Source organism: Copadichromis virginalis, linkage group LG8 (genome assembly GCF_057382275.1).
Source record: "Copadichromis virginalis isolate Kocher_CV1m ecotype Utaka linkage group LG8, C_Virginalis_male_GT1.1, whole genome shotgun sequence".
In the NCBI taxonomy this organism is placed as follows: domain Eukaryota; kingdom Metazoa; phylum Chordata; class Actinopteri; order Cichliformes; family Cichlidae; genus Copadichromis; species Copadichromis virginalis.
The window spans coordinates 24,572,299-24,595,749 of NC_140625.1; the positions used below are offsets into that span (position 1 = coordinate 24,572,299).

Below are 23,451 nucleotides of genomic sequence, written 5' to 3' on the forward strand. Positions count from 1 at the left end.
CTCTCCAGAAACTGAAGTGGGGCGAAAAGAATCCTAGAGATGACAATAACAGTAAGTGAGGAGCTTCCTCAGTGCTGTCATTATCACTGGAATAGTTAATGAGAGGCCTCTCAGAGTGGAGACTGATTGAGTGTATCATCTTCATTCTCTTCTCACTCAATGTGCCCTTAGTGTGATCCTACCCTTTCTTCTTTCTAGATATCCACTCTAACTGTAATTTGGAAAAAATTCTACTGCTGTCTGTTGCAATGAGTTGTGATGCCTCCCTAGCACTGTTAAAATGGTGGTTATCACCTAAAAAAAGTGTTCCATTCAGATTTATGCACTTGATCTTGTTCATCAAGTAACAAAGAATGAAGTAGGTCTGAGGTAAAAGTGTTTGGATAATGAACAAAGTGCATGAAGTGGTCTACTTCAGCTCTGTTCACATGCACATCCTTTTTGATTGCGCTATTTATGTAGATGTGTATACAGTAATTAAAAAACAACAACGAGCTTTTACTTTTATAAAGGTGTTATATATTAAATGTCTTCATGTTCCTTTATAGTTCTTCAAAATCACATATTGAATGTACTTGTCAGCAGCTTTGCTGGCAAGAGGGATGGGAACCTGAAAAGCACTAAAAGGATGAGTTGAAATTCTAATAGTTCTTTTATGTGCTGTATTGGGACAAACACACAGAGAAGTAAAGAGGAACACCAGCAATTTCAGCTCTTTCCTAGAATCATCTTCCTAAAACGGCTCCAGCTTTTCTATTTTCCACTCATCAATTGTTCTGCTCAGTGAGAGCAAACCTGCTCTAGTTCAGTCCACAGCAAACAGCAAGCAGCTATTTGCAAGTAGCAAATAGAAAATAGCTGTTTGCAAAAACATGTTAACCTTAAAAGGTTGAAAGTGTTTTACCGTAACTTTTTTTGTTATCTGCACATCCTTAATTGTTATATTGTTCAAAAAGAGCTAAAAGGGGAGGAACAACAGCTTATAGGTGAACAAGAGTAAAAAAAATCCCCAAATAAATCAGCTTTTTTTAAATTAAATAATTAATTTTATCAAACTTGGCTGGGCTGCCACGCCCCCCGAGAGACCTAAATTGAAAGAAACACATGTGCAAATCCTAAACAGTGATGAAAATGAAAAAAGGTAGAATTACAGAATCACTTGTAGAAAAACATTTGTTTGGCAGGTGGTGAAGACAGCAATCACTAGTTGTTTAGTACATTAAAGAAGGTGGCCCACTGGCCAGCTCTTCTCCCAAGCTTTTGTACCCAGTGTTGATGGCTAAGTGGTGCCAGCTGCACACTGGCTTTGAAGGAGAAAATGGGTGGGAAAAGTACCAGGGCACCCCCACACAAAAACGCAAAGTTGGCCTCCTACAGCCTTAACATCCCCCATCAATACAAAATACAGTTTGTAATACAATTTGTAAAAGTGTCCTGCCCCTCCCCTGGTTAGCTTTTTTGGTAACTTAACCCTAACTTATAAAAAATACATAAATAAAGGGGAAAAAAACCTCCAAGCTCCAAACTGGGCATCAACTTGTCAAAAACAGAAACCCTAATTTAAAAATGTTCGCGGTACTGTACTAAGGCTCACGTTATGATTTTTGAAATCCCCATTCTCCTGAAATCTGTGTCAGTGACAACTTTCCTGCATAATGAATTTGTTAAGCAAATGTATTCCCAAGACTTTTTGCCTATATTTAGCTAATTCTTTATCCAAGAGAAAGAGAGGTATAGGGTTTTACTCTAACAGATTGCTTCATGCTGAATTGGAGGTCTTGGAGCTATTTTGTGCTTATTAAAATTAAATTAATTGTAATGCTATTTTGTTCAGGACTTGCTGTATGAGGGTCATTTACCCCTTTCTGATTTATTCTTGGGGCCACTTGTTTTCCGTCAGTGCCTATCTGGATCTCAGTCCTTGCCATTTTGCAGCACTGCTGCTTACCAGAAACAGAGGGAGTTTAAGTGGGGTACCATTAATAAAGACTAAAGCCATAGGCCACTGGTGTAGCTGATGCTGTAATGATTAATGAGGACCATTCTTTAGCCTCAGTGGTGGTATCTCTGTTGAATTAGGCTCTGATTATTTTGGCTGGGTCACACAGCCCAAGACTAATAGCTCTAATTCTAGCTCTAAGGCTTAATTCATACTTCCTTTAGCTATCTCTGTCTAACACTGGTTATACGAGCTTTCATGCTTTTTTTACATTTATGTATTTACATTAATTGCCACAACATATGTGTCCTACCTATAATTTCATAGCCCCAGTTATGGCTTCTTTGCCCCATGGCACCATTTCTGAATAATTAAGATTTCACCATTAAAATGTGGGATTGTTGTGGCACCTTCTGAACTACAATATATTTCCCCTCCCCTAAGGGCTGCTTTTTTCCATTAGGACTTCATGAAATGGCTTTTTGCTTACTCATTATAATTTGGTTTTCAGAGCTGGATTGTAATTTGTTAGCCTGAGTAGGAGGAAAGAGGCAAGAGATGTTGGCATAACATTGCGTGGGAGATTATTACTATGCCCTCTGCCCTCAAAGACATGCTCAGGAAATTGATTTATGAAATAAAATGCAATGCAAAGGATGGTAAATCTGCAGACTGACACTTAGCTATGCTATGTTTCCACCCATGACATATAATGGGATACAGTGATTCACTACAGTTATCAGTCGCTCTGCTCTTTGACCAAAACTCGATACTGGCCAATATTGGACTTGTGTTCTGTTACTATTGTTCATGTATAAACATTTTGGTTACATTTAGGAAATGCTGGGAGAAACAAACAGTGATTAAGGTTTAATTACTTATATGACTCAACACTTGTTTAAACTTTAGCCTATATGATAGTGGTTAGTAGGAAATGTAATCCTTAAGGTTAGTAAGAGTTCAGGTCCCATCATGGTCTGATGGTCTACTGCATGAAATGGTGTATAATTTCTGCTTTCTCACATTGTGGGCACGCTTCTTACATTCCACTCAATGGTGGCAGTGGGCATAAATTGTGAAATTTGTTTAAATTATAATAACCTATTCGATTTGGCTGCTGCAGTCCAAATTTGACACTTTATTTGCTCAGCTTTGTTCTCCACACTCTTGACTTTTGTCTAAGTTCAGCTAGAGGTGCACATCCAGCAACCTGCCCAGTTCTTCAACTGTTCAGTCATGCCCTCTGACCAGCTCAGCCCACTCTATCACAGCTATGCATCCCTTTGTTAGTCCTGCTGTAATTAAATATCTTTTTTCTAACTATATATTTCCTTGATTTTTAAAAATGCCATTGGTCAAAATGACCCCCCTTGGCGGTTCCAGTGCTAAGCTTTGTCTTTTCTCTGGTGTTGTATTTAGTAGAATCCAAAGGTTTTTAAGGTTAATGCTAATACACAGACACAGGAACAGGAGAAGTGTTTGCTGATCAAGTTTTGATTTATAACAAAAGTAGAAATTAAAATGTTGCAGACATAGCGACATGTATATAGGTATAAAATACATGGACGTTAGTGAGAAATGTTGGTTAATGGGTCAGGTCTTCATGATCCATCACAAACTTGACTTTGTAACTCTTCTACTGAAGCCTTTGTTGAAAAACTGATTTTCTGGGTTATTTTGTCCCACCACAACAAATCGCATTTTTAAGATTTATTCAAAACACCATCTTATTATACTGATATACTCAGCTTATGCCTCTTTTGTTAGGATTTGTTAAGCTATAGTTTCTGCCTCCTGCTTAACTTCCAAACTGGCAGAAAATATTGGTTTCATTACTCAGTGATCGCCCACTCTCAGGCCTGTTGACTTGTCATTTTGGCTTCAGTAGTCACCATTCTGCTCCATTTCCTTAGCGGCAATCACACTGTCGGTATCTGAGATGGTGTTAAGCTGTGGCTCATTGCACCATGGCTGTGCTTGCTGGGCACGAGCCATGTGGAAACAGCGGGCATGCTTCTCTGGCCAGAGGGAGGCAAGAGCAGCAAGGAAAGAAGCAGTGTGGAGAGCAAGGGAAGTGAAGAGATCCTTTGCAGAACCTAACCTTGTATTTTTCCACTCTGGCAACTTTCTTGTTTACTGCTCAGCAGTGGCAGCATGGTTCTCTACTGGGCTAATTTGTCACCCCATAAAAAACAGGACAGCACCGGTGCACACAGAGCGGGAGTCAGTGAGCTTGTTATGTTCTAGCGAAGATGGGGAAGATGAGAGGAAAGAAAAAGATATAGAAGAAGGAAGGCGAACCCGTGAATAACAGGTTTGTGCAACAGAAAGAAAATATGGGTCAGAAATGCAGACTAAATAATGAAGATAGGAGAAAAATGGGATGGATACTAACTTACCAGTCTGAGAAGAAGAGATTTAAAAATGGAACATTTATTTGTTTTTGTTTATGTGTGTGTGTGTGTGTGTGTGTGTGTGTGTGTGTGTGTGTGTGTGTGTGTGTGTGTGTGTGTGTGTGTGTGCGCGCGATCGGATGAAGGGGCGGCTCTTCTTTCATATTTTTTTGTGTTGTACTATTCAAGAGTAAGCTTGTTTGTTATTCTGAGGGTCTGCTGCTCATTAGAGGACCCTACAAATTTCTCTAACAGGGTGTGCTCAGCTGACATGGGGACTGCAAAAATATATTGCAGTCACAATGATGAAATCGCCATAACAATGATATACTACTGTGTAACAACAGCAAAATTGTAAATATTTTTTCTTTATTTGTTATCTTTCTTTATTTTTTTTCCCATTTTTGATCCACAATGTTCATCTGTTATTTGCCCCCTTTCTTCCTCTCTATGTGCTTGGGTCAGTAATGAGCTAGTTTGGTTTCTCTTTCCAGCCACAGGCATATTTTTCCTCCCATCTCCATCATCCTCCCATCTCCCCCTCTCTTATGTGCTGCCTTGTTTTCTCTTTTTTTTCCCCTCTCAATGCCTCTTTGCCCCCAAATGGCTCTCCGAGTTGCTTTTTCACATTTAAAGAGGTTTAATTCTACTCCCATATGGGAGAATCCAAATCACAACACTACCGTGTGCTGTCTAGAGAAGTTGCTCATGTTCAGCCCATGTGGTCTTCATCTGTCTTACAGGTGTGAAAAATGTATGAGCACGTATCATTGCCCTCAGGCTAGACATAGACAGCATCACCCAAGGCTCTGTGCTAGAATGTTTAAATGAGAGGCATTCTCTCACACTTGGGGTATATCAAGATACCCTGAAATAGAAAGTGGGTGTTCAAGACAGAAACATCTAGAGTTGGAATGATCTAGTACTGAAGATATGTGAATATGTGCACTTTGCTAATAATTAATACAATTTAAAACGGCACCAAATCCATGCATAAATTGGATCTATGTGATAAAGTGAATTTTAATTTGACACAAACTCCTCTTCAACAAATAAAGAGATGATTGGAACATGGATAAATCAGACTTAATTTCAGAATGAGAACACACTTTATTTCCTGTATTGTCACATGGTTTTTATTGGTTAAAGGATCACTAAGGCACAGTGCATGGCTATCAGTAACAACACATATTGTTCTGAGCACAGTGTATATGGAGCAAGGCTTTAACTGTTATCATTTGACCATGAGGCTGATATACTAAGCTTGGACAGGCCTCTCTTTTAAAGCTATGGGGGAAAGAAAAAACAGACAGATGGAAAATATCCAGGGCACTATAAGAAAAAAAAAATGACATATGCAAGTCAAAGTTGGAGAGCTGAATGGAAAATCAGGTATTTATCAGATCTTGGAGAAGTTAGGATGAAGTGGTGAGTTGGTGAAGATTTACACAGATGCTATTGCTTAGACCTTCTCCTACTAATTAAAATAAGAGTAATGTAAAGGGTACACAAGGGATAAAGAGCTGCTGCTATAATTCATGCCTCCTCACCCCAATCTAAGTTAAGCTCCACGCTTGCTGTCATGCCCCAAAGAGGATCTTCACAAATCCTTTTGTTTTCCCAGCCCAGTTCTAGCACTACTAAAAGTGCATGCCTGAAAAAAGTGTTTGTACAAACAATTAGAACTAGTGTTTTGGAGTTGGTCAGGTACATTTGTCTACACAAAGAAAGTGCCCAGACTATTGGATTGTATTGATAGAGGGGTCAGGTGAGCAAGCGGCTCTTATTCGACACGCACTGCATAGAGGATAAAAGCCCTCACTGATTAACATTGTTATTCATTCATGAGGAGGAGCCCAGTGAAGCAGAGCCATTTATCTTTGATGCATTTAACAAATGCAAACTCGGGCAGGGAAGAAACAGAAATCTTATGAGGAATAGTTGAACAATTATGGCCCCTCAACTGGAAACAGACCAATAGAGTGCTATTGTAAGCACTTTTTGTTTAAGTATAACATTTTACCATCGTGTTGCCAAGTTTTTGTTGTAGTCCATCAACCATTCAGTGTCTAATGACTATACTGAAATTGTCACTTTGATTGAAACAGTTTTGTGTTCATAGCTAAATACTAAGAGAAGGATCTCAGTGCGTTCTCATCAGGATAAGGATTTATTTTGTGTGTGAGACTATAGTCGTATAACAAATTAATTTGTCCTGGGAGTAATTAAGTAACATAGTGCATTACTTTAAGTAAAGTGTTCTGTGTAATATGTGAAATATTTTTTGAGTAATGATCTCAACACTGACGACTGACAACCAAGTGGGGAAATACCTCCAACAGGCACAAACATTACACCACGCAGTATGAAATGTAATGTCTTTGATATGCTGCTTAGCGATGGTGGCAGCTCTCAAAGCGATTGAGAATCAGTAAGAGAATCAATAACAAATCAAACTGATAAGTGATATCAGTAAAGGAATGAGAATCACTAAATACTTATCAGTTTCCATCCCTAGTCAGAAGGATTTTACAGTCTCGGTCCAGTAATGTATTGATTTATATGGAATTTATATTTATAAAAGCATAATATTCTAAATATTAACAAACAGATGTAATATTAGTTGTAAAAAATCTCCTATACTTCTAATTTGAAGATGTACTTCTGCTTTGTAACAAGGTCATATACAAGCCAGTAAACTCTTGTCTTGGGCTCCTATGGTTCTCATTCATGCTTTTATCTTGGATTTATTAATCAGCGAGTAAGAATATGTCACTGGGCTTGGAACTTCATTATATTTTATGTCACTTAACTGTCACCTTGCTTTCAATCCAATCAGACTATTTCAGAAATTCCATAGACATCCTGTTTTGTCTGTAATCCTGGAGTGAAATAAACACTTGACAATAGATGGTCACCATGCCCTCTGTGTTTATGGCTGGTGTGTGCACAGCCTCCTCAGGACGGGGAGGGGAATGGGAAGTCAGACCAGTGAATTTTCTTATGTTTTGTTTGGACTACAGCAGTAATGTTCAGAGTGTTGTTTTCACTAGCTTGAAAGTTCATTTCCCTGCAAAGCAATTCCTTCTTTGTGTAAATTCTTCAGGCTAAAGCGTTATCTTGCTTTCTAATATACTACAATAAAATCCATATTGGTTTCAGGCTGATGCAATAAATATTAAATAAGGATAAATATTCCACCTTATCTTCTATGTCGTCAAGTTCTCCATATTTTCCATACCTGTCAAGGAAAGTGAATAATTTCAAAATTATAATAAATATGTCCTCTAGAATAGTCTCAATAGTAGTGATGCTGAACCATCCAGATTGTAATAATAGCTACTGTAACCTCAGGCCTATTTGGAGTTGGATATTACCCTACTGGGTCAATGAGATGCATTGCCATATATGGCATATTTGGAGAACTTGGCACCTGTCCTGTCTGAGTGTGTTTTGCCCCAGCCAGTCCTCCTTAATGAGAGCAGAGGAACAACAGAAGCAGATGGAATTGCCTGTGGGATTGTGGGAAGACTCAGGAAGGGCTAGGATGGTGGTTTGGGAGGAAGCTGGTGCCATGTGGTGGTGTGCCTACATTGCCCTCTGGTCATATCTGCTACAGTAGTCCTGCTTGGTGGTCATCCAGGCACACACTGGCCTGCCAATTAAAGATGGGCCCACAGTCCACCCTGAAGGTTTCTTGAACCCCACAGGCCTCTCTCTTCCTTCTTATTTTTTCCCCATTTCTTCATATGACTCTCCAGCTAACACCCTGCTGTGGATTCTGCTTTGTTCTTTCCTTTCTAACACAAGGGGACCCAGTGTATAAAACTCATTAGGCCATTTTCTTGCCTTTCATTTTAGGCACATAACTCCCCTCTAGTGAGGTGGCAGGTGCCAGTACTACGATCTGTTCAACTTATATGAGCGCTACATACAGGTACTGCATTATAAGCAGAATTAAGATGCAGATGAGGATGAACTAAGGATGTACTCACTTGCTCCTTAGCATTTTAATCCTGTATGTGTGAGACCTCTGCTTTGGAGAGTAGTTTATCCAGAGTTCTCCACCCTGGGGTTTAAGTAGTCAATGCTGGAGGTCAAAAGTCACCCATCTGGGTGGTTTTGTGCTGATAACTTGTGAGAAAGGCTTAGAAACATAGAGAAAGAAATCAGGGCAGTTTAGTTATAGGCTCTCAGCAGAGCAGCGAAAAGACCTGACTGAGGAAGAATTGGTAGCATCAAAGATAAAAGAGAGGATTGTTAGCGTGTTAGCAAATCCTGTCTGCATTCCACATATATAGAGCACAATTTAGATATAACTCCCGCACCAGTGTATTGTTCCTTTCATCCAAAGCAGGTCCTTATTTTACCTCTCACAATGTCCACAGAGACCTCAGATAGAAAATCTCTAACTTCCAAATGAAGTGGACAGATGTGAGGAACGCATCACGCACTGTCCTCTCTGACCCTTCAGACACCTTGCAGTTCAGTTTTTGATGGAAACATCGACACTCCATATTTCTACAGAGATTTTCACTCTGATGGCACTGTGCCTATTTCTTTTTCTCCCTTAATGGAATTGCTATTGGAGACTGTGGCCTACATTTCTGTTTCCGGCATTCCAGTCTTAATGTTTCACGAAGTAAGACCAAGTGAACAAAATGGTGTGTGCGCATGCTGAATTTTGCAGACAATCAATGCAACACTAAGTACAAAATGCCAAAAGTGCTGCCGTTTAGGGTCAATTGATGTAGGATTTCCTGTTTTCCTTATTATTTATTTATTTGTTTTCACTGTAGGGAATAAAGTATTACTCATATACAGTATTGACCAAAGTATGAAAATAAAAATCTGCTTTAGAAGACTTCACAAAGGCGCTTAGCTAAACAAGTGTTGTTCTCTTCACCATTCAAATTGGACAGCATTTTCATGCATTCTCCCACAGGACTTATTGTTAAACTCAATCATCATCAAACTACTGGCATTTTATTGTAGAGTATGTAGTTAAATCTAAAGTTTTTAAGTTGAGGTTTTTTTTTTGTTGTTGTTGTTTGTATTGAACAGAAAAGATTAAACTGAAGCTTTTGTTTAGAAATGCTCATGTCAGAAAGAAATAAACCTTAATAGAAGCATGACCCAAGCAGGTGGGTGGGACAGATGTATCATGTAGCAGGTGGTATATGTTCACAATTGGAAATATAATTAAATAAATCAGTACAAATTAGTCATTGCGATTTGATCAGTACTGGCTTTGTCTGACTAAATTATTTGATCCATTGGTTGCAGGGGGGAAAAGGGAAAAACAAATAATGTAAAAAAAAAAAAAAAAAGAATACATCCCCCCCCCCCCTTCTCCCAAAAATAAACAAATTAATTAATTAATTACAACTTACCAGAAGTGGTAAAAGCCAGTGACTCAGTCTGTTTCGAGTACTGTGGTTAATCGACAGCTGCTAAATACATTGACAGGGAACATTTCCAGAGAGTAAAGGATATTCTTAAGATGATGACATGCAACATCTGCAAGTTCATTGATCATTTTTTAGCTTTAAATACTCTGTTATTATATGACACATGCAATTAACCTAATGTGAACACAGATTTATATTCCGTGTACATATTTCTACATCATGAATTACCAGTGTAATCATTATTGTGAAACCTGAACTTTTTTAGCTGAAAAATCCTTTGTCAGGACCACATCATATCACTGTTCATCTGTGTGGCGTTTTGCTCATGAACCCATAAGTGCATAACAACAATCTCTCAAATTAGCTTTATTATTGATTGACCACCACTGTGGAAATGAGAACGATTGATTAAGCTTGACAAAGTGAATGTCTGCAATCAGGCTTACAGTATGCCACACTGTCATCGGCTTTCAGTTTGAATAAAATGTAATGATGCCAAAATTCTATTGCTATTCTGGAGTGGTTGCGTCCTCAAACCTGAGCTAATGGGATAAAGTGCTTTGAGTATGACACACGCACACACATGCATGCACGATATTTGGATCCGTTTCAGTAGATCTGGCAACTCTCCTTGTCCTAGCCTTAAACCTACTCTTAAATCTACAACAAAGACTTAACCCTTAAACTTACTTGACGTTCTTAGTATTTAAAATGTCTCTTAACAGTCATAAAAACTGCAAAAAGCACTTAAAGGGTATTATTCAGATTTGTATTTATTTTTTTGACTAGTGCAAACCTCTATCTATAAAATATTTTGTCAGTCAAACAGTTTTTGAACTGCTAAATTCTGCGATGCTCATATGAGGAGTAAGCTTTCTTTTGTATACTCAAATTCACAAGTAGATCTGTGAAATCATTTGGGAATTCTGTTCATTACCTGCAGTCATGTTTTGAATGCAATGTCGAGCCGTATGTACTTAAGGCTCTTTCTTAACTTCACTTGGGTATAGCATTTGGGAGAAGATGCTACTTTTGAAAGTGAGAAAAGAAAGACATTGCTCTCTGGAGATCACCGAGATTAGGGCTTTGATGTGTTATGCTCCCATTGTGCTTTGCATTCGTGAAGGTTCCCCTCACAAGGCAAAGATGCATCTTAACTGGAGCATGTATTTGTTTATGGATGAGGAGCCCAACATCACAGAGCAGTCTCTTATCCAATCAGAAAACTCCCTGACTTTCCTCGTCTGTCAAAAGTTCCTGTCATCTTAACATCGTGCAGCCTTTTCTCCCGCAGCACAGTTGCTATGGTTAGAACTGCTGTTTTGGTTCTACTGTCAGAGAGAATGACTGATAGATCTTACATTGTCTTAAACACAGTGTGATATCAGCACAAAGCATCTGTGTGCTGATATCACAAAAGCAGCCGAGAATCTCTCATTTGAATGAATGTGACAAAACATTTTGTCACAATCCAAGGTGCCTTGACAAAAAATTAAAATTAATCATTAATCAACATGCTTACAATAATAGGTCTCAAACAAGATTTGGGTCTACGACAAAGGAATCTGCACTTATCTCCTGTGAAACCTGTTTGTTGTAACCATCAACCAGTACAGCAAAATCTGCTGTACTGCTGTTCAAGAGCAGAGAGACAGATTACTGTCCAATGAACATGACGTGAGTAGATTGAAAGCCACACCTGTGCTCTGTCAAAATTTAAAAGCGAGCAGAAGTGTTTGTGGGTGTGGATGTGTGTGAATCAGTAAATGTTCATTATTTGAGAATGCATGTAATATCCTGAATTACGCAAAGATGGTGGAGCAGAGCATTATGTGGCACAACTGAATATCAGAGCTTGTTTTGGCACATAAAATAAAAGGAAATCAATCCAGTCAACTTGTGGGCTTCCTTGGAGCCCTGTGTAGATCTGTGGTAGGTCATGACTTCACATAGGCTGTCATCCAAATAGCTGGCAGACCAGGGGTGTCCAACTTCAGGCCCCGAGGGCCAGTGTCCTGCAGGTTTTAGATGTGTCCTTGATCCAATACAGCTGATTTAAATTGCTAAATTACCTCCTCTACATATCTTGAAGTTCTCCAGAGGCTTGGTAATGAACTATTCATTTGATTCAGGTGTGGTGACCCAGGGTGATATCTAAAACCTGCAGGATGCTGGCCCTTGAAGCCTGGAGTTGGAAACCCCTGCTTTAGACAAAGAGATGCACTACAAAAAGATGGAAGTGTGGTTGGGGTTATTTTCAGGCTGGGCATTATATTGCTCCCTATAAACTGTATAGATGATAGTAGAGGTGTTCAAGCGTATATATCTAATAAATTCATTTAAAATGACTTGTAACATTGGATAGACAAGGTATATCCTTGGCAGCAGATAAGAGTGCTAATGGATAAAATCCTAAAGCATAAATAAAAGAAGACTGGTTCCAGATCTCAGAATTATTGACGCTCAAAATGCTCTTCAAGGCTCTATTTCATTAGTATTTAGTATTTAGTATTTATTTATTTATTGTCATTGTCAAGAACAATGAAATTGCGTTTGGGGCTTCCATACAACCCCAAAAAAAAGAAGAAAATAATAAATACCCCTTAAAACCCAAGTGTACATATTTAACCCAGTGTGACTCCAATGCAATAAGACAATCCTTAGCAATAATGTTCGTAGAAATTCAGACAAAGACCTGAGAAACATGACAAAATACAACAATGCAACCCATTCAATATTATTGTACTGTGAGATATGATATCAGATATGATAGTTATCTATTTAAGAAAGAGGGGGGGGGGGCAGGAGGGGGAAGAGAATAAAGATATGATGCACCAATGCAGACCAGTTCATTGCTATTAAGAAGTTGGATATGGTTATTGTCCGTGAGAGGGGGGCAGAGAGTTCAGGAGCCTCACAGCCTGTGGATACAGGCTGTTGGCCAGTCTGGATGTTCTGGCCTGTATAGACCTGTACCTTCTCCCTGAGGGCAGCAGATGGAAAAGGTGGCGCGCAGGGTGATGTTGGTCCCGCAGGATACTGTGCACCCTCCTCAGACAGCGAGTGGGGAAGATATTACTGATCTCTGGCAGACTTGTTCCAATAATTCTGCCAGCTTCTTTCACCACCCGCTGGAGTGCTTGCTGATCGGCCTTAGTGTAAGAAGATAGCCTTGTCACATACACACAATAGTTAATAATGTGATTTATCAGATTTATCTCGCCTTTGCAGGCAATATTGTGGGGATTTGATTTTGATTTTCTTTTTCTGTTGTAATATGTTTTTTACATATTTGTTGAAGAAGTCTAAGCACTATATCCTGGAGATATGAAAAGACAAAAACAATGTGACTGCTGCACATTGTTTGCAATGAAAAATGCACCGAGTTTATCTTGTAGGATTTAAATTTCAAGGTTTTTTGTTTTTCAATGGAAGAGTTTTGAAGTTTATGTTCCTCATCAGGCGTGTGCAGTCTGTAAAGTACAGCTACACTGCACAGTTCCCAAGAGTCAGATTCTACACCATATGGATATTATCGCTTCATTTTTGAATTTAGGTGTTATAGTCCCCGTTGCAAAAGTTTGGCTTTTCAAACATTTGTGAAAGAATTTTTCACAAATGTGAAGAAAGAAGATTTGATGCAAGATGGTGGATGCAGCAGATGGTGGTGTAGCAGATCCAGGTCTCGATTGACTGATCTCTATAGCAGGTCTCGATTAAAACCAGCATGACTAACGGCAGGGTAATTGTGGAGGATGAACTACTTAACTTCCTTGTGGTAAAAACAAAACTTTAAGTCAGGATGAAATTGTGTTGTTGGCCACGAACACATTGATCACACAAAAGTTATGTTTAAGCTGTGTCCTGCTACCTAACAGCAGTGTGGACAGCATATGGACATCAGCAATATGACACTTTGCCTTAAGGTGCTGAATGAGTGTGGGGAGAATATCCCTGGATTTGTCTCTCATCATTTGGATGATCTGCTGCCTGTTGCATACTCCAGTTTGGATAGCTGTTGTTTATTACAGCGAATGGACCAGCTGTGTGCCAAGTTGGGTGCTTTGAAACGTGTAGTCAAACTTCAGGTGGATGTTTGTGAACAACTTCGGCCTGGCGCTGTGGAAGTCAACCAATGTGTGACTGTTCTTTGGTGTCAGTCTGACGTGCTGGCTGGGGCTGCTACTCTGAATGCTCAGGGACCGAGGACCGCTTCTCACTTTCCTCTGGGGAATTATTTTGAGGAGCTGCGGGGGAGTCAAAGTAAAGGCGATCTGGCCAGGACACAGGGAGCTGGAGGCTTGGCAGGATCCAAATGAGTGATAAGTCAGTGTGTTGTCCAGAGATTTTGGTTTGTGGGCAATATCAGGCTCCGATGATAGCCTCTGGTCCTAACATAGAAACTGCTATGACAAAAGATCAACAGCTCTTTACATGTTCTCCAAAATGGAGTAAAGTTGTGAAGAAGGGCCACACCTCGCTGAACGATGGAAAAGGTTGCTTCAGGTTCGGAAATGCATGTTGGCACCACTGGACGCAACGAGGGGCCTGGAACTGCATCTATGATTGGCACTGGAATTGTGAGTACTTTAAAAACTGTAAAGACTAAATTAGTAATTATGAAAAATTTGTGTAAATTTGCCTCAGATGTAGATGCAAAAACGCTTCATCAGTATCTTAAAGACTCAAGAGTCAGCAGAGATGCCAAATTGTCAATATATGGAGCAGGTTCAGCTCTTTGAACATCACTGCTGAATATAATGACGTTAGTGAAATGTATAACCCCGAACTCTGGCCTAAAGGGGCTCTGGTCTGGTATTATCATGAACCACGCAACATAGTGCATACAGCAGGGGGAATAATTGTGTCCCCTGGTGTTGACATATCACCAACCATACAGCAACCTCTTTGGATATTGTCTTACAACTGTGTTGGCCTGCATTTGAGACAGAGTGCAGGGGATAAAGCTAGATGTACTGTTGTGGACAGTTTGCTTGCAGAATGTGACATTTTATGTTTGCTAGAGACATGATTACCTAAACAAGACTTGGGAAAACCTAACTAACCTTGAGCCAATTTTTTTGGTTGTGGGGACAGATCTAAACACAGCTAGTAAGAGACAGACTACAGGCTGTGCTCTGGGACAAAAAACTGATGCTGGATGTACACTGGTGTATTGGTATACAGTATACATAGAATAACAATAGTTTTGTCATCCTTAATGTTTATACCCCCTTTGAAATGTGTGAAAATGAGGAGGAATATCTTAGTAGGCTTGCTCTTATTAATGCATTTGTTCAAGATAACAGTACAGTACAGTATATATGTTGTGGGTGATTTTAATGCTGATCTTTCAGATGGCAGTTCTAGGCTGTTTGCTAACCACTTAATCTATTTTTGTGAAGATGCTTATCTTATTCTGTCAAGCGAAGTGCTACTGCTCAGAGAGCCACACATATATAAGTGAAGCTTGGCATACTACATCATGGCTGGATCATTGCATCAGTACAGCTGGGAATGCAACATTAGAAAAGTATTAAGTATTGGATAGCTGTGTCAGACCATATAAATTTAGCTTTTACTGTAAATGTTGAAGAATTGCCAGAAAAAATGGGAAAGAATCATGTCACTAATAATACTACCAGTGTAAAATTAGACTGGTCAGCCTTTATGAACATGACTTCTTGGCCTGTTATAATAAGACAGATAAATATTTAAACAACATTTATTATAGAGGCAAGGATGTCAAATGTAAGAATCTTGAGCTTAAACGTAAACTTTGTTCCATGTATGACGATATAGTGGCTGCTCTGCATGAAAGTGGTAAATCGTTTGATGTCCAACGTAAGCATAAAAGGAAGCTTATAAACTTTGGGCCATAGCTGTAAGACCTAAGCAAGGCCCAGAGTTTGAACAGAAAAAGCTTGCAAATGCCTGATATAAGTTTGCTGTTCGTTTTATATCTAAAAATAAGTAAGTTATGAGGACAGATTCTATGGCCAGGAAAATGCTGAGAAATAATGTCACAGATTTTTAGAAAGAGGGAAAAGCTCTTAATAATTGCAAACTGCCTCTACCGTGTACGGTTGAAGGTGTATCTGGGGCAGATATTACAGCATTATGGAAACAGCATTACAGTACATTGTTCAGCTGTTAAAAAGTTAACGATATGTGGATGATTCTGACATCAGTGATGAACCTATAAGTATATTGACACATGAGGTATATGAAGCCATTCATAAATTATTTGATAGTAAAGAGTGATTTGAATCACAATACTGCAGGACATCTAAAATGCTAGTTTAAGGCTAGCTCCTCTTTTAGTTCTTTGTTTCCCTGGTTCTATGACCCATGGCATATTTTGCTAGTCCCAGTTATTAAAAGCTTGGAAAGTGAGCTGTCTGGAAAATTATAGGCTGATTGCACTATCCAGAATTTTATCTAAGATCCTAAAAAGGATCCTGCCTGATAGAGTGAGTGTGCATATCTCTTCTCTGGATAATCAGTTTGGCTTCAAGCAAAAGCATGGTACTAACATGTGTATATATACACTTAAAGAAATGATTAACTTGAGTCAAAGATCCATCTGTCGTCATCTGTTTTATTGATGCTTCTAAAGCTTTTGATCGAGAAAACTACTGGAAACTTTTTGGTAAATTAAAATGACAATGAGTTCCTGGGTGTTACGACGCCAGGGATGTAGCTAAGAGTCTGTAACACTGGATGTCTGCTAGGTGAAACACTGATAAACCACAGTAAACCAACCTTACCTTTTCAGCTCAGGTAATGTTGGTTTACAGCAGCTCAATATATGTACTTAATAGGTGTGCAAAATCATATAAAGTACAATGTTAGTAAAAGTGCTATTTTGATATATAGAACCAAGCACGATAAAAGACTAAACTAAACTGCCAGACAATGTTCTTAAAGTTTATAAAAAGGTGAAATACCTTTGCCATTTTATTACTGATCAAACGAATGATGATGATGATGATGAATCCTTCTTAAAATACCCAGAAGGGGGAATACCAGTCAGATGTTTGTAAGTGCAGGTGTTTGCACTTTTAAAGCACTATTGAGAAAGTTAATGTTCATTTTTATAATATAATCATTTCAGCACTCACAAATCCTACTGTCAGTTGTTCCCGTTGCTTATCTACAAAAGCACTGATTGAAATATTTATGTGGAAACTGGTTTCTTTTAATTCTGCTTTCTTTAATATTATATTTGTATTCATTGTCGATTATATTTATAATATGGTTTTATGTAGTGCTTTTTCTCTATAATCATGAGCTTAAGTCTTGTTTGGTTGATTGAATGGGTCGCTCTCGAGAGCTGTCTTAATTCAAGTGTGGTACTGTAATAAGATTTTCATGGTCAAGCTCCTGTACAGTAGGTGGACTGGTACTTATGCTTCTCTACTTGCTTTGAATGCTGAAAACCCTTTCCTTACTACAAACCTTATTCATCCATTCATTCAAATGTGTTTTCTTTCTATGCCAAAGCACTTAACAACATTCACACGCTTACACTGCAGTAGCGCAACTTGGGGTTTAGTGTCTTGCTTAAGGATACTTCAACATGCAAACTAGAATAGCTGGCCCATATGGAAAAGATATATATAAATCTTATAAAGTTTGTATCTGTCTTGTATGAAACTTTTATGAAAAGCATACAAGAGTGAAAACACATATAAGATCCCTTGAAAAATTATATAATGAAACTTGTATGTTTTGGATACTTACTAAAAATATATATATGAAAGTAATGAGAAAGTGGCCACTTTCATGAGTAAATCATATATGTTTTTACTATTTCTTTTCCATATGGGGGGGATTGAACTATTTAATGTTGGCCATCATGTCCACCCAGGTGGCCAGTACTTTTGTCCAAATAGAATATTTGTGATACCTCATAACTGTGGTGTTATTGTATGTTAGGAGGGAATGGCTGCCATTGCTCTTAACAATTGGATACATTTTTAAATCGATTTTTAGAACGTGTCAACGTTAAAAAGAATAAGACATCATTGCCATAATTTCTTGTGCATAGTCATTTTATATAGTGCATTAAATGTTTGTCATTCACATCTTGCAAACTTGGAGTACTTGGAGTAACTTGGAGTTTACTGATAACAAATGATAGTCACAATTTGATAGTGTATTCATAGGCTCTAAAGACAGGTTTCTGCTATTTTGATTTGTTGAAAAATACTAAGAGTTTATGGATTGAATGCACCAGGATGTCTTGCACCTTTTGCCGTAAAATACATTGTAGATTTCGGAATGAGTTATGAAGTATCACTGAATGAATCATGAAGCTCAGCTGTTTATAGAGACTATTGCCCAAACTTTGCAAAGTACTGTAGACACCCAATTGATCTCTGAATGTTTAAGTGGAGATCATGCTATAATGTAGATGATGTGACATGATGTGACTGCAGGGTAAAAGCTCTGAGTGAGCTTGGAGGAGGGTGATTGTGTGCAGTGGGGGAAGAACGAGTCACGGTGCAGGTGCGACTGCATCTGTTTAGGAGTATATCAGAGAGAGTGTGCAAGAGCTGTGTGCATAGTTCCAAAAATAGAAAATCAGTGTGCCACAAATAAATGGATATGTGGGTAAAGCTGCAGACTTCCAAATTGTTGCATGTCATCACATGGTATTTTCTCTATGTTACCATCTATTATGTCCTTACTTTAAACCAAAATCACTGCCCCACCCTTCTTCCCTCCACGAGAGCTAATGTATTTAAATGCCTAAACGTTGACTACAGTTGTGTTGTTGTTGTTGTTTTTTTTTTTGTTTTGTTTTTTTTTTACAATTGTATCATGACATGGCAGCAATATTTACTGCAAACCTATCTGTCACTAAGCAAACTTCATTGTCACAGTTTAAAAAATAAAAATGAAAACATCAACATAACACATGTTAATAACTAATTCCTGGATCTGTTGCCAGAGCCAGCCTTGCATTAAAAAGAAAAAACTTGACTTGAAGGCTTGAGTTTAGGAAACCTCTGTTCAAATGTGCTCATAATATTAATCTTGGTATGGTATGATTCTACTGTAAAATGTGACTTTTTGGGGGGCATAAAATGTCAAAATTAATTATGTGCAAGACCAGGTGTTTATTTGGATGCTTGGTGATTGAGGAACTATTCATTGTTGAGCCCACTCTCTATCTGTATCTTTAAAGAAACTGAAGCAGAGATCAAACTACACGCTGCTCTAAAATGAATGATGATTTTACCTATTTTTTAATTGCTGGTAAGTAAATAAATAAATAAATAAATTAACAAATTAAAAATCAGTACTTGTTAGTCCTTGTTTTTATTGTACTGGGCCATCACAAATAAACCAGCGTGTACACTGGCCTGGTCACCATTTTCATTTAGATACTTGCACAGGCTGTAATTAAAATAGTTAAAATATAACACAGAACCCTGATTTTTAAGGTTAATGTAACAATTTTAGGGGCTCTGTTGTTTCTTTATTAACTATATGAAATGTAGCAAGTTTTTGCTGACTGATTTGATACCTTGGACCAGTGGTCTCTAACACTATTATATTCTTTTTTCTTTGTTCCACTAAACAATTAAACACATAACGGTGTACAAAAGTCTAACATTAAGACTGCTAGTGTATAAAAATATTGCTTATTTTAAGAGGAGTTTGGCAACATTTAATCAGTTTTGTAGCTACGGACAACACTTCTGCAAACAGGCTACAGTGAATAAAGTTGGTTACCTTGCTAAGAAGTTGGATGTGTGCCGCTGCAGTAAGGTTAAAAGTATGGAAATCACTGTGCTCCTCTGTCTTGTTCCATTATTCTTCCTGCAATATTTCTTTGCGGAAATTACTGTTGTCTTATTTAGCAGATGCATTTATTAATTAATGACAGCAGGAAATGTTAAAGCCACTGATGAATGCTTTGCATTTCTTAGTTTTCTTTGGGAAACAGTGTTGTGGTAGTTAGCACAGTTGTCTCACAGCAAGAAGGTCAAGGATTTGACTCAACCATGTTCTGCCTGTGCCTGAGTGGGTTCCCTCTATACTCCAGCTTCTGCCCAAAGATACTACTGATGCTGACCCTACCTACTTTTTTGGTTATCAACTATATTACATAGTTTTCAGTCTGTCTGCTATATAACTACTTAACTATAGACCTATAAATTAGGGTGTGTAGTCTACTTTAGTCATGGTGTTGTTAGGTTGTTGCAGGTGCCCAACTCCAGAGTTTCAAAAAACTCCCCGACATGATGATTCCCACAGCTATCTTTCACTGTAAATTTAAAACACTCTCAAATCATGAGCTCTGCTGTTTGCCTGCCAGGCTCAGGTACTGATATCTCTAAACTGCTGTCATCAGACTGGACTGTTTTCCATTCTCAACCTTGAAAAGCTGGTAGGTGATAGCCCATGCCAAACATTTGGCCCATTCTCCCAAGCTAAGAAGTGGTGTAGATATCACTAATATGCAATGATCTTTAAAAGTACTTTTTAATTGATTGACTTTTATATTCCTTAGTTAGTAAATTATTCTGTGACTATATACTATAAGTGTTATAGACTTTCCTTCTAGCTCTCAGTAGAGTAAGTTTGATACATTGATCATTTAGAGGTTGCCACTTCTGGCTCCCTGATTGTGCTTTAAATACAACAGATCAATTTTCTGCAAATTTTGCGATACACTGCTCCTCATAAATATTCAGTCTAGCCTCCATTTGATCCCAGAAGATCAAATCAACCTGTCTTCTCAGCACACGATTTAATGAAAGGATCTGAGTTAAGAAAATCTCATCTTTCGTACAATGGTCAGTACCACAAACCTAGAATGAATCTAGAAGATGTAAATGTCTTCTTCATACATGTCATCATTTATGTTTTTAAATGTTTCCCTCAATTTTAATGTGTACTGTATAACAATTGATCAAAAAGTTCTGAGAACGGGTTTATGAATTTTGAAATCCTTTCCTGACTTAAATGTGAGACATTTTCAGTGTGATCATTTATATAACCTGACAGTAGACCTCCTTGTTAACAGTTTCAGACTGGGAAACCAGTATTTGCACATTTGCTCTGAATATCCTACTAACCTTAGCCAATTTTTAACCTAATCATGACTTCAAAGAATTAAAGTCTGCATAAAAGTCCAAACAGTAGTATGATATATGGAGACACAGATACGGTACGTAAAGGTAAACCAACTGAATTGCATCCTTCAGAAATGCATCAACAGTTTAGGAAAAGGATAAATAATTTGTTTCTATTTGCATACTATACAGATTGAGCCTTTTGGTTTGGCTCTGACAGCAGATCCTCGATGACACACTGCTGATATCCTATTCTGGAACAGTGTGAGAGCCCATTACTCAAATTGGAGTCACAGACAAAGACCTCGCTGCCCCTGGTCCAGATGTCAAAGGCTTTTATGAAAATCCCTAATGTGATTCAACCTGATCCAACCAACAAAGACCTCTTGTTTTTTGCACAAACACAATAAGAGTCTCTTTGATTGCTGCTGCTGAGTCCCTCATTACTGATAGACAAACAGCAGAGAAAAACAGCTGACTGCAGTGCGATTAGAACAAAATGCCTTGTGATAACCATCACAAAATCTTGCCGTGTAACCAGCGTAGTTGCCAACATGTTTCAGTGAAGTGTAGCTGCTTTCTTTCACATTCACTTTGTCATTTGAATGGGGATCCCAATCATCATTCTATTGTCTTTGTTGGCTGTTCTCTTATTCTGGCTTAAAACTTAAACTGTTTTTCGGTGCAAGCTGGCATAATGGCAACTCATTAAATGGGGACCCGAGAAGCTCTGTTCTCTGGTTACACATATCAATTTCCTCTAACTGTAGTTGCCAGTTTCTCTTAGTGGCTGCAGGTGGACTTACACAGAACACATATTGCTTATCCTCCAAACACTAGAAAGTGATCTAATCTAATCATATGTAGTGACTCTTGGGTAGGGCAATTTAATAGTGTTTGCCTTTTGTCTTGCCTTCAGTCGCCGGTGATCTCTCCCATTTGTCTCGCAGAAAACAACTTTCCAGCAGTGACTGAGACGAAGACAAACATGTGGGCAGCACTCAGCACAGGAGCAGCTGTGGGCCTAAATGGCTGCCATTTATCATTGTAAACTGATTTAAGGAATTGAATGCATATGCTGACGTGGCTGATCTGCTGATTAGCTCAGTAATACCCAATAACACTAGGGCCCCTTTACTAAATTGTTTTTTATGGTAGACATGCGATTTGGGAGTTTTAATATGATGATTTTTCACATTGAAATTGTTATTATGTCTATTATAAAATCTAAAAAAGTTAGAAGTTACAAAGAAAAGTGTCTGTCTGCGGATAACAAATGTTAGCTGCTAAGTACAGCAGAAAGCATCTTCTTCATTCCTGTTTTTTTTTTTTTTTTTTTTTTTAGTCATTTTGCCTAGTTGCATTGTTCTGCGCTATAATAATCTTGGCTCTGAGGAAGTGGCTTTTTACAAGCTGTTTTAAGGTTTCGGTTGGTTTTGAGGCCTCTCCCCGAAGGCCTTTCAAGGGGGTGAAGGCTCAACCCTGCTATTTAATCTCCATATATAGTCAGGCAGCTAGACCACAAAGTCAGGGCAGACTGCCTGTCTGGCGCTGGACTGGGTGTGGCCTCTCTGTTAGCATACAGTGGCCAGAGAGAGGATGGAGAAAGCTTCAGGCTGCCGCACAACTCTGGCTGCTTTCTCTCTCCGCAGGTCTTCCACTGCTTAGAACACATGTCCTACACTCTGCATGTATTAAAATTTGCCCTGTTGAAAATCGCATGTCATTCCATCAAACCCACTTGTGCTTATACTTCACAGCCAGAATATTTACACAGCGGTTGCTGTGCATAGTCATTCATTCGCAAGTCATTCATTCTGTTTTTGGATTTCCTGGTTGAAGGTATTTAAATGAAGGAATTTACTGTAAGCAGCACGGTGTCAAAGAGAAGTGAGCTCCTTTTTACTGGAAGCAGATCAGGAATGACAGTTGCATTTATTAGGCTATGTTGAAAGGAGTGGGAGAGAGGGCAGAGCACATGCCTGGAGACACGCAGGTCTTTGGGGCAGATGAAATGTTTCTGTACATTTACTATATGCCCATGCATGTATGCAAACATTCCCTTCATTTTTCAGCAATGACTTGGTTATATAAAATCCTAAACAAGCAAAAAATACAGAAACACACACTCTCTTATGCACACATATATAGTTGTACCAGCTGAGTGCGTGAGGGGATCAGGCGCAGGCAAAAAAGGCAAAAGAGAGATAAGGATGGAGGGCACACATAAAGGCAACAGGGCAAAGAAAAAACAGACAAAAAAGAAGTCAGTGAGATTGATGATGCAAAGACAGAATTAAGTAGGCCTCCTCTCAGCATGCTGAGCCTAGAAATTGGTTGACGTACGAACTTCAGGTTCCATCTTTTTTGCCTCACCCCTCTTTGGAGGGCCTCGCCAATGAAAACTGCAGGAAGACGGGCATACACACAGCACCCGGCAGCAAAGACAACTTTTCTACTCTAGTCAGAATTAGTCTGTCAACTTTCCCAATGCTACCTCAGATAAAAGTCCTGTATAAGTTGACTTGTAAATGCCATCCCGTTCCAAAACGGGATTAAAGAATATGCCAAGCATTTTGTGAAGGGAGAGAAAAGAATTGGCAGAGAGCAGTAGA

At 38.6% G+C, this 23,451-nt stretch overlaps 1 protein-coding gene and 1 pseudogene across 1 annotated transcript in view; both read left to right on the forward strand.

Moving 5' to 3' along the window:
• The window catches only part of sdk2b (sidekick cell adhesion molecule 2b), a 302,311-nt gene that overhangs the window by 19,214 nt on the left and 259,646 nt on the right, over nucleotides 1–23,451 (forward strand). The gene's annotated exons all lie outside the window — the stretch shown is intronic.
• LOC146703485 (uncharacterized) lies at nucleotides 14,518–15,283 on the forward strand (annotated as a pseudogene).